Below are 12,009 nucleotides of genomic sequence, written 5' to 3'. Positions count from 1 at the left end.
CAAATAACCGGTCTTCGCCCGCTATTACTGTGCGAGAGACTCACAGCGAGAGGAAACCCGCTCCCAGCCCTGCAAAAAGCCTCTGCCTTGCAAAGCGAAGAATGTTCCTCCGAACCGCTCTCAGTGACGTCACACCCACCCTCCCCGCAGCAGCGAGCTGCCGGAGAAGGGGGGCGGGGCACTTGGAAGAGATTTCTTGTGCCGACCAAGCCAGATGGACATTGGGCCGGTCAGTGACTGTCCCTAGACACAGCGATAAACCGAAGCAGCCTGCGAAGCAAAACCCCGCCCCCTTCTCCAGGCCCTGCAGGGACACAAGTGACCAAGTGACACGAAGCCAAAAGGACGAAGAGGGGGAATCGCTTCTGTGGTTACTGAAGGGACAGATCCGCACGGGGGCAGCAAAGTGTCACGTTCACGAGTGCCCAGCGCCCCTGGGAAGTTCGGAGATCACCGCTCCCAGGGAGATTTCCCCACTGGAGAGTGCCCGTGTTCACACATCCCTGGATCCTGTGTTATGCCAGTTTCACACCCATTTTCTGTCACACTGTCATAGCCCGACACTGGGCACCTTGACATTCACCAATTGTCCTTCACTCACACGGACGCCCCGCCGACGTCACAGTAGCTTTCGTTTTGTCCTAGATCGGGGCCCAAATTCCATAGATCTGCTCTTGCCACCTCCATGGCTGTGACCCTCCAGATTCTGAAGCCATTTATGTGTACAGGCGGGCAAAGCCGAGGTTTTGTCATACCATGTAGCCACGCCCACATGCAAATGAGGCAGGAAATGTGCCTGATAAAGTACAGCCAGGGGGGCTCGCCAACAGGCGGCTGGTTTCCTGCTTTGCAGCGCACAAGGTGGGAGAGGAGAATGACAATGATCGGTGTGGGGTTCTGTTTCCTTCTGGCGGCTGTCTCAGGTAAGGGGGGTGGATGCTGGGCACATCTGGGCTGGGGAGCAAAGATGGTTTGAAGGTGAAGACGTAGGAGGTGGGTCAGGAACTCTGGATTCTAAACCCTAGCTCTGAGCACATCGCACACGGTGGAATTTTAAACCCAAATAGGGTATTGTGATGCCCAGTTTTCATTACTCTGTAGTAGGAATGCTGTACGTAGCTCTGAAAAACCTCCAGCCCAGTTATACCTCAGTTTCCCCTCTGCAACAGGGATAACTGTACTCCCCCTTAACAGGAATATGCCGTGGACAAATTCTTTCTTATTGAAAGGCCGATCAGACCCTGTGATAAGGCGGGGACCGGGACTTGGATAAGGCTGGGAAGAAGAGGAATAGAATGGAATTAACGGTATTTTTTTATTGACAGGTGCCAGCTCCCAGATCCAGCTGACTCAGTCTGGGGCAGAAATCAAAAAGCCTGGAGAGTCCGTGAAGCTGACATGTAAAACCTCCGGCTACACATTTACCAGCAATTACCTTAGCTGGGTCCGGCAGGCTCCCGAGAAAGGCCTGGAGTGGGTGGGATACATTGATCCCAGCGATGGTGAAACAGGCTACGCCCAAAATTTCCAGGGGCGATTCACCATCACCACGGACAACTCCATAAGTACGACCTGGCTGCAGCTGGGCAGCCTGCGAGCCGATGACACCGCAACGTATTACTGCGCTCGGCACACAGTGACACAAACCGCAGCTACCGCCGTTCAAAAACCTCCAGTGAGAGAACCCAGGTGTCTTGCCAACACTGGAGCCTTTAGCCTCCTCCGAGAGCATTTTCCCAGGTCAACAGTCCGGGGAAATATTTCTCCAAATGTCATAGACTCCACCCCACCCCCTCAACTCACTTCGGCCTCAGGTAGAATTTTCTGGCTGCAGCGCTAAATTACTTTTCAAAACATGAATTAGACGCCTCTGACAGCGACATAAAAGCCCTGAGCAAATCCCCTTCATACCAGACAATGGAGGATTTGGGGGAGGAGGTCTTTTAATATCTCTTCTTGAAGCCGTTCAGTAGTGAATAAATTAATTACCCTAAAGAGGAGGGGCTGACTGCGCCCGCATGTCACCCTCCCTTTGACAGTGGAGGAATGGGTCTCAAATCCTTGCTCCCATACTAGGCTGAGAAGGGATGATCCTCGCTGTAGCGTTTCCTAGGAAAGTGCTCTAACCACTAGGCAATAGGAACACCACCAACTCCTTCTCTGGCATAAGGTGGTTGGGGGTATTATTAAGTATCAGTTGAGGCACCTACCTCCAGGACAGGGCTGTGACTTCCACCTGGAATTCGGTACTTAACTCCCTTTCGTAGGTGAGACCCGACCCCTCTTCAGCATCTGTTAGAACTAGAACCTGTACAAGGCATCCCCCACCCACTGGGCTGGCTTTTGTAGGCCCCCAACCAATCCCGTAGCTCTCCACATAGCCAACAGGAGCTGTGATCCCCGTACCTGTGGAGGCGCAGGTAACTGCAGTGTGTGGGGGCCGGCCAGGGGCTAACTCTGGCTAATCGAATCCGGCCCTCGGGCCAGTATTTGCCCACATCTCGTCTACAGTAAGTTACTGTGACGTAGTGGGGGTACTTGCTGGGCTGTGGTGACCTCTGCTGTCTGGAGCAAGACCCAGCAGGGAAAACCGTATTATGCAAAGGTACCATACCGGTTGAACCAGCCTACTCCCCATGGGGAGAAACAAAGGGAGGTGGAATGCTGCCTTGGCTGGGGGCAGGGCTTGGAGAGGGGGAGTTAGTTCCTGTCGGGAAAGCAGGGAACAAGGAACTGGGGAGGGGGCTGGGATCCCCCCATCTCAAGGGGGCACTGAGGCCTCTTAGCCCCCAGTTCCTGTAACCAGATTACATTTGTGTTATGCTGTATCGTGGAGAAGCAATAAACCACCCTCAGTTCTACTGGCTGGTGGAGTCTGTTTGTGCCATTTTGGGGTGCAGGAGACGGGGGACCCCCAACGCATTGTCACAGTTACAAGAGACAGGAAGCTACAAGGTGTATTTACCTTTCCCGTGTGTTCATGGACAAACACCAGAATCGTGTCTGTTCCTGACAGTCCCTGGTATTTGTTCCTCATCAAATTTGGATGCTCCACCTAAGGAGAGGTCACAGATGGGGGAAATGAAGTTCAGGGAGCCAAAGGGACCTGCCCGCTGTCACTGGGCAGGCCAGGCATAAAACCAGGAGCCTCATCTACATCTCCTGAGCCCCAGCCTGGTGCTTGGCCGGCAGGGCCGGCCCACAACATTTTGGCACATGAGGCAGGGAGCTCAAATGATACCCCCTGTTCCCCTAGCTTGGGCCAAAACTTTGAAAGGTCTCGATTTTGCCTTCTTCCTGTTCTTTGTTCCCTCCTTCCTCCAGCATCTCTGTGCCTCTAGAGCAGAGAGAATAGCAGCAGCAGATACGATTTTCTACACTCTGGGTCCTAGTGGTGCCCTCCCCCCCACAGTCTGGCACCTGAGGCTACCGCCTCAGTTCGCCTCATGGCAAGGCCAGCCCTGTTTGCCATCACGGACTAGCCAGCTCTGGACCCAGCAGTGCCAGCGGGAGTCGTGTGGGGCTGCAGGCCAGACTAGAGGCTCTTAGCAGAGATCTTTTGTATCTGGAACTAAAGGGAGGGTGGGAACCCAAGCGGGCATCAGACCCATACAAAGTATTTCTGCAGGGGAAGGGGGAGTGTCCCATTTTTGTAAATGGGGACCACAACAGTGCAACCTCCCCCCCTCCCCATGGTTTCCCCAGTAAGCATGCTCCGGCTGGCCGGAGGATGGCTGAGGCTGAATCCCCCTCCAGCTCCTGTGGAGGACAAGAGGAGCAGAACGCAGGCGCTCCTGAATAACAGCAAACACTTAAGTGTAAATATTGTAAATGTTTTACCTATGGTTAGTTACATGGGGATTTACCCACTTGGGGGTGCAGGGCAGGGGATTCGGGGGGGAGGGTGTGATCACGCGTTGGGGGTCCCCGTCTCCTGCACCCCGAAATGGCACAAACAGACTGCACCAGCCGGTGGAATAGAGGAAGTTTATTGCCTCTCCAGGATACAGCACAGCACAGATGGAATCTGGTCACAGAGCTGGGCTAGGATGCCTCAGGCCCCCTTGAGATGGGGGAGACTGGGCCCCTAAACTCCAGCCCCTTTCCCTAGGCTGTCTCCTCCATGCTCCCAGACAGCCACTAACCAACACTCTTCCAGCCCTGCCCCCCAGCCAGGGCAGCATTCCCCCTTCCTTTGTTCCTCTCCATGGGGGGTGTCTGGCCATACTGGTTGAGAGGTCCCTTTGCATAGTGACTCATCCTGTTTTGCTGGGCCGTGGTACCCACGGCAGCCAGTGGGGGTTACCCCAGAGCCAGCAGCATAGAAACCAGCCAGGTAACCCCACTACGTCACAGAGGGCACAAGGTTTGTGGGGGGAGGGGCTGGGCCAAGGATAGGTGTGCAAGAATCAAGCAAGGGGTAGGTATGGGCGGCGGGGCCGAAGGTGGCACTGCTCCAGATGTGGCTCTTCCCTGAATCTGGTGGCCTTGCAGAGGGCTGGTACTGCACTCACAGCCCACAACAGGCAGCTCCACAACAACCCCAACCCCCTCCAGCACTAGGGAAAATGAGAATTTGGGTCGCAGCTGTTTTCCTTGCAAGAGCATTGGAAGGTATTTTTGTCCCTGATCAAATAACAGAGTCAGAAGCTCAGACAATTATCGGCTGTTGTTTTTTTACCGCTTCTTATCCCTTTATTCGCAGGTGCCCGGTGCCAGGTGCTGCTGGTGGAGTCCGGAGGGGATGTGAAGAAGCCCGGAGACTCTCTGCGCCTCTCCTGCAAAGCCTCCGGCTTCACCTTCGGCAGCTACTACATGAGCTGGTTCCGGCAGGCTCCCGGGAAAGGGCTGGAGTGGGTGGCTGCGACTAACGAAGCTGGATGAAGCCAGTGGTATTCCCCGGCTGTTCAAGGCCGAGTCACCATCTCCAGGGACAATCCCAACAACCTGCTGCACCTGCAAATGACCGGCCTGAAGCCCGAGGACACCGCCCGCTATTACTGTGCCTCACACAGTGACACCAACCCTGCGGCTGCTCGTACACAAACCAGAGCCCGCCGTCTCCTCCTCAAGCCCTTACCCCACCGCATATCCCATACCCCCACAGCTCCACCCTCTCCTCCAGCCCCCACCCCAGCCCATACTCCCTACCCCGCCTCCATACCCCACAGCCTCACCCCTCCTCCAATTCCCACACTCTGCCCCCACCTGCAGCCCATACCCCCCATATCCCATTCCCCCAATCCCTATGCCCCTCTCCCCGCAGCTGACGGCCTTGCTGAGCATGAGCCCCAGCGACACCCCCACCGCGGTTCCAGGTTTCAGTGGGCGGGGGGGGGGGGGGGGGGAGCGGGAAGGAGCCTGCCTGTCTGCTTCTGTTTAGTAGCTTCCTGAGAGCACAGAATTAAATTCGGGCAGTCAGGCTGGGAGGCAGCTAAAGCCAAGAGCCCCGTTCCGTTGTGTCAACCTCTGGCCAGGGGGTCTCAGATCTAGTCTCTCGGTTTCTGGCCTAAAAATACTACCGGCTTCAGCGACCTATTCCTGCAATAATGGTATTCGCCTGCGAGCCACCAGCAGGAGACACCAGCTGACCAGCAGGGGAGCCCACGAGCTGCAATTACTGGACAATTCTCCGGTGTAGACATCTTCAGGGGACTTAACTACAGGACTCTCCCGTTAAAAACGGGACGGGTGGTCACCCCGTTTACAGGACATTTATTATCAGAGGGAAAGGGGGGGATAAATTCAGGTGCATGCCGCAGGCGGTGCCAGCAGGGGGCGCTCTCAGGCAGGGTGCAGCGGCTGAACGAAAGGCAGCCAGTAAGGGACCAGCAGCCTGTGTGTGATAGAAGGTGTGGGGGTGAGTCAGAGGTTTGTGTCCTCTCTCCTCATGGCACCCTAAAGAAGGTTCCTCAAGGGGGGGCGGTGCGGAAGCCCCAAATCCCGGCACCTGCTGCGGGGCTGAAATGTTGATCCCTGGCGGCCCCTTCCGTGCTGAATTCCCAGCGACCCCCAGGCTGAAATGTTGGAACCCGGTGAAACCTCCTGATTTTCCAGCACCTCTCCAGGCTGTAGCCGTAACCCGCAGTGCCCCCGGAAGTCCCAGCACCACCCCAGAATGAAGCCCTGATATGTGCTGGCCTCCTGAATCGCCAGCACAAACATGATGCTGACGGGCCAGTCCCTGCCCCCTCCCACCTCCCAAGCCATGAATGCTGCGGCCCAAGCTGGGAGTGGCAGGGCTGAATCCTGTATGCCCAGTGCACCCTGTAGGGGAGAAGCCTCCAGAGCCCATGCACAGAGTTGCGGGGCTCTCTAGCAAGCGCAGCGCAGTCCCGGGAGAGCCCCACAGCCCTTTGGCTTCCTGCCCTCGGCCAGGTCAGAGGCAGGAGCACAAGCCCCGGGAATCGCTCCCCTGTATCTAGTAAAATCTCCTGTAGGGAAAGTGCCGCGTGTTTATCAGCAGGTGGCGCTGTTGGCCCAAAGGGACGGACCAGCCCAGAGACGAACCCTCTGCCTGCACATAGATCGATGCGCACCCAAATGGGCCATTGGCTCCCATAACACCTGGCACCAGCCCGTCTCTCAATTCCGATGTAAGGAAACACAGTCACTGCCGGCTTCATTCCCGCTGGGCGCCGAAAGTGTCAGGAGGGTCAGAGCGGCCTGTGACCGGCGCTGCACAGACACCCGAGCTGGGCCAGTCTGACTCCTGCACCCGGAGCCCCAGAGAGAGTCAACCTCATCACTGGCGGGAGCAAGGCGGGGCTCTTATAAGCAGCGCGTTATGCAAATGAGGGAGTCAGCGTCCTGTTTAAATCTGCCCCTCGCTCTGCCCAGGCTGCACCCGCAGGGACAATCCGCAGCCCCGGAGAACTTTCCCAGCCAGCGCCGGGAAACATGAAATTTTTGCTCCTTCTGTGTTTCGCTGTAGCGGCTTGGGAAGGTATTTTCTTCCTCTGACTAACGGCGGAGGAGAGTTAAATTCCCCTCGCGTGGAGACCAATATTAATATCTTGTCTGTGTTCCCAGGTGCCCGCTCCCAGATCACCTTGGTGGAGTCCGGAGGGGATGTGAAGAAGCCCGGAGACTCTCTGCGCCTCTCCTGCAAAGCCTCCGGATTCACCTTCAGCAGCTACGGGATGAGCTGGGTCCGGCAGGCTCCCGGGAAGGGGCTGGAGTGGCTCGCCTATATTTACAGCTCGAACATACAGTACAGCGACTCGGTCAAAGGGCGATTCACCGTCTCCAGAGATGACTCCAGCAGCCTCCTGCACCTGCAAATGACCGGCCTGAAGCCCGAGGACACCGCCCGCTATTACTGTGCGAGAGACACAGCGACGGGAATCCCGACAGGCTGATACAAAAACTCCAGCGGCAGAATCGCTCCCCTGCGCCGCGCGGGGGCAGCACTTCCACGGGGAATCCCGCGCCAGGCGCAGCAACAACCTCATCGGGTTCCAGCGCCCTGTGTCTGTGTGTGATCAGCTCTGAACTAGCAACTGCTCGGCGCGCAGATCTCAGCTGTTTCCCAGAGGGCCATAGGAAAACATGAGCAGAGAAGAGCAAAAGTCGCTACAAGGGTGTGACTGCGCGTTGAGGTTTTCCTGTCTCCTACTCCCCAGAAATGGCACGAACAGACTCCACCAGCCAGTAGAATAGAGATGGTTTATTGCTTCTCCAGGATACAGCACAGCACAGATGTAATCTGGATACAGGGCAGGCCTAGGATGCCAGACCCCCCCCCCCTTGACTTAGGGGAGACTGGGCCCCTAAATTCCAGTCCCTGTCCCTAGCTCCTTCTCCCCTGATTCCCAGACCGAAACTAAAGACCATCCCTTCCAGCCCTGCCTCCCAGCCAGGGGCAGCATTCCACCTTCCTTTGTTTCTCTCCCTGGGGGTTGCTGGTCAGACAGGCTGAGAGACCCTCTTTGCATAATGACTCATCCCCTGCTCTGCTGGGGTGTGCTACAGCCAGCAGCTAGTGGAGGTGACTCACAACCCACTGCCCAGCATAGCAACGAGCAAGGTACCCCCCACTATGTTACACATGTTCACATGATACACCCGCTGGCCTCATGTCCAGCTCCACCATGTAGTTCAAGTCATTCAGCTGCTTAACAACCTTGAAGGGGCTGTCCCAGGATGCTTGCAGCTTATTCTTCTGCACGGGAATTAGGACCACCACCGCACCAGGTGCAAAGGCGGGAACAAGATCCAGATCCCCTGATTCCCACCCTAGTGCTCTGACCCACTGGCTAGCCTGCTTTGTGTCAGCATCATCATCACCATCATGGGCTGGGCAAGGCTGGGGGTCAGTGACCCCAGTAGCTATTTCCGGCAGGAATAACAATGGTAATAAATTGTTGACCCCAGATTGACTCACCCACCGCCCGGGCATCTCACACACAGAGAAGGGACCATGATGTAGCCCCTTCCCAAGGGGCGGGCTCTCTGTTGCTAGGTTTGTGCAGCACCTCGCAAAGCGCGAATTCCAGCAGAGACTCAGTGAACCGTGAGCAGCTCTCTGGAGCGTGGGACTGCAGAAGTGCATTAGGGGCCGAAATCTCTCTGTATGTCGCTTAGAGCAGGGCTCCTAACTCCCCGCGGCTCCTTCCCAATACCAGCGAAAATCACAAGTGAGGAGGGATGTACCGTATATACCTTCGTATACCTCCTCCCAGGCTCCCCCCCTCCCCCTGGAAGCTGGCACACATGTCCCCCGGGGACGATCCCCCTCCCATGGTATGGGGAACCTCCGCATGTGCCTCTCCTGGGGCTGAACCCCCCTCCCGCGGCATGGGGAAACCCATGCATGTCCCCCCGCCTACTTCCCCCCTCCTCCCGTGGCACGGGGAACCCCCGTGCACCACCTCCCCTGGGGCCATCTCCCTGCGCTCCTCCTCCAGGGCCGACTCACCCCTCCTGAAGTGCAGGGAAGCTGCTGCGCTCCTCCTCCGGGCTGACACCAGGCTTTACACGAAGGCAAAGGGGAAGTGGCAGGGAATTTGGTGCCCCATTTAATTTGGCACCCTAGGTGGCTGCTGAGTTTGCCTATAGGCACGGGGCACCTATGGAAAGGATGCTGGATTTGGGGGTGCTCTGAGATTGTGGGGGATATTTCTGTTCCTCCCCAGTTTCACGTATCCAGCCAGAGTTCCTCTGGGCAGCGTACACTGGCTCCATGCCATTGCTTTGAGGAGCCATGGGTCCCCATCTGGCTCCCTTGTTTTGAACCTCTGACCTGCACCCCCTGAACTTGTTTTTCATTATTTGCCCCCAGAATCAGTTGATCCCTAGGTCCAGTCACCCCTCCCAGCAAGGCTGGGGAAGGGGCTTTTAGAACACTCCTGGGCTATGTCTACATGAGTGGGTTCTTGAGCAATAACATCTTGTGCAAGAGTTCCTGTTGAAGAACTTTTGCACAAGAACATGTCCACATGGCCATGTGCTTTTGCACAAAAGCATCCATGGTAGTGTGGACACTCTCTTGTGCAAGAGTAGGAATAAATAGTAAGTTTTCAGAATGGAGAGAGGTAACTAGTGGGGTCCCCCAAGGGGGGACCCATCCTATTAAACCTATTTGTAAATGAGCTGGAGAAAGAGATAAACAATGAGGTGGGAACATTTGCAGATGATACTAAACTGCTGAAGATAGTTATGATGAAAGCAGACTGTGAAGAGCTTTGAAAAGATCTCACAAAACTAGATGAATGGTCAACAAAATGGCAAATGACATTTAATGTTGATACATGCAAAGTAATGCACATTGGAAAAAAATAATCCCAACTATACATACAATGGGGAGTAATCTTGAATCTTACAACTACTCAAGAGAGAGATCCTGGAGTCATTGTGGATAGCTCTCTGGAAACATCCACTCAAATGTCAAATGTGCAGTGCCAGTAAAAAAAGCAAACAGAATGTTAAAAATACTTTATAAGGGATAGAGAATAGGGATTCAGTAGTGTAGTCAATTAACTAATAATCAAAAGCTTATTGGTTAATGCTACAGACTACATGCATTGCCCTCTTCCCAGTTGACAGTACATTTTTAGCAGCCCCTGTACCATGCTGGCTTGTGCTGGGTCTAGAAGCTCACGCTCCTCCAGATAGGGGCTGCTGCCACTCCAGAAGCTGCAGCGTGGGGTGATAGGCAATTGGTCTGCATAGGGAGCTGGTTTTTAAACTGGCTTCTCTTGCAGACCACCTCCTGCCTGGCACCATATGCTGCTGCCTCTGGAGACAGCAGCACAGAGTGGCAGGGAGCTCCTCAGCAGTAGAACTGGAGTGCTCTGGCTGCCAGCCCTACCCTCAGGGACTATAAAATAGTCAAGTACCTGATAAGAATTCATGAGGTTAATCAATTATTCAATTAACTGATATTTAACATCCCTAATAGAGAATAAGACATTGTCTCTATAGAAAACCATGGTACCACCACACCTTGAATACTGCATACAGATGTGGTTGCCTCATCTCAGAAACGGTATATATAGGCATTGGAAAAGGTTCAGAAAAGGGCAACAAAAATGATTAGGGGTTTCAAATGGGTCCCGTATGAAAAGAGAATAAAGACTTGGACTTTTCAGCTTAGAAAAGAGGAGACTAAGGGAAAGGGGGGTTATGATAGAGGTCTATAAAATCATGACTGATTCACTGGGAACAGTGAATAAAGACAAATTATTTACTTCTTCTCATAATATGAGAGCTAGGGTCAACAATGAAATTAATAGGCAGCAGGTTTAAAACAAACAAAAGACAGTAGACAGTCAACCTGTGGAACTCCTTGCCAGAGGAGGTCTTGAAGACCATGGCTACGTGTACACTGGCATGATTTTCTGGAAATGCTTTTAACGGATAAGTTTTCCATTAAAAGCATTTTCAGAAAAGCTTGACTAGATTGGCAGGACGCTTTTCCGGAAAAGCACTTTTTCTGGAAAAGTGTCCGTGGTCAATCTTGACGCGCTTTTCCGCAAAAAAGCCCCGATCGTCATTTTTGCGATCGGGGCTTTTTTGCAGAAAACACTACTGTGCTGTGTACACTGGCCCTTTTCCAGAACAGTTTTCCAGAAAAAGACTTTTGCCCGAATGGCAGCAGCATAGTTTTTCCGGAAAAGCACTGATGATTTTATATTAGATCGTCAGTGCTTTTCCGGAAATTCAAGCGGCCAGTGTAGACAGCTGACAAGTTTTTCCAGAAAAAGCAGCTGATTTTCCGGAATAACTTGCCAGTGTAGACACAACCCATGACTTTAACAGGTTTCACAAAAGGACTAGATAAATTCATGAAGTTTAGGTCCATCAATGGCTATTAGCCAGGATAAGTAGGAATGCTGTCCCTAGCCTCTGTTTGTCAGAGGCTGGAAACAGATGACAGAGGAAGGATCACATGATGATTCCATGTTCTGTTCGCTCCCTCTCAGGCATCTGGCATTGGCCACTGTTAGAAGACAGGACGCTGGGCTAGATGGACCTTTGATCTGACCCAGTACGGCCCTTCCTATGTTTCTTATGTTGAAACCCATATTTGCCTAGTCAGGGATAATTCTGGGCCAGGCATTAGCATTTCTGTTGTACTGCCAGCCTGAGGCCCCAAAAGAGATGACTTTAGTCACCTAATTTCCTGCCTCATTCCCATAGTGCCTGGCATGAATTAATTCACCTCCTGCTTTACCCACACCCTGGGTAACTTTATTGTCTGTATGTGTTGTCTGAACCTTCATGTCGTCCAGATGACTCGCCTCAGTCCTAGCAGAGATCCTGGGACCTTTTCTCTAGCTTGTGCCAGCAAGGTAAGGAGAGGGTACAGTGGAAGGCATCCACAATGATGCAGGGACTGCAGCACATGACCTATGAGGAGAGGCTGAGGGATTTGGGCTTAGTTAGTCTGCAGAAGAGAAAAGTGAGCAGAGATCTGATAGCAGCCTGCAGCGCCCTGAAGAGGGGTTCCAAAAAGGCTGGATAGAGACTGTTTTCAGGCGTTACTGATGGCAGAGAAAGGAGGAA

The sequence above is a fragment of the Pelodiscus sinensis genome, chromosome 30 (genome assembly GCF_052426305.1).
Source record: "Pelodiscus sinensis isolate ZL-2025 chromosome 30, ASM5242630v1, whole genome shotgun sequence".
Lineage (NCBI taxonomy): Eukaryota > Metazoa > Chordata > Testudines > Trionychidae > Pelodiscus > Pelodiscus sinensis.
Note: the sequence above shows the minus strand (reverse complement) of the source record.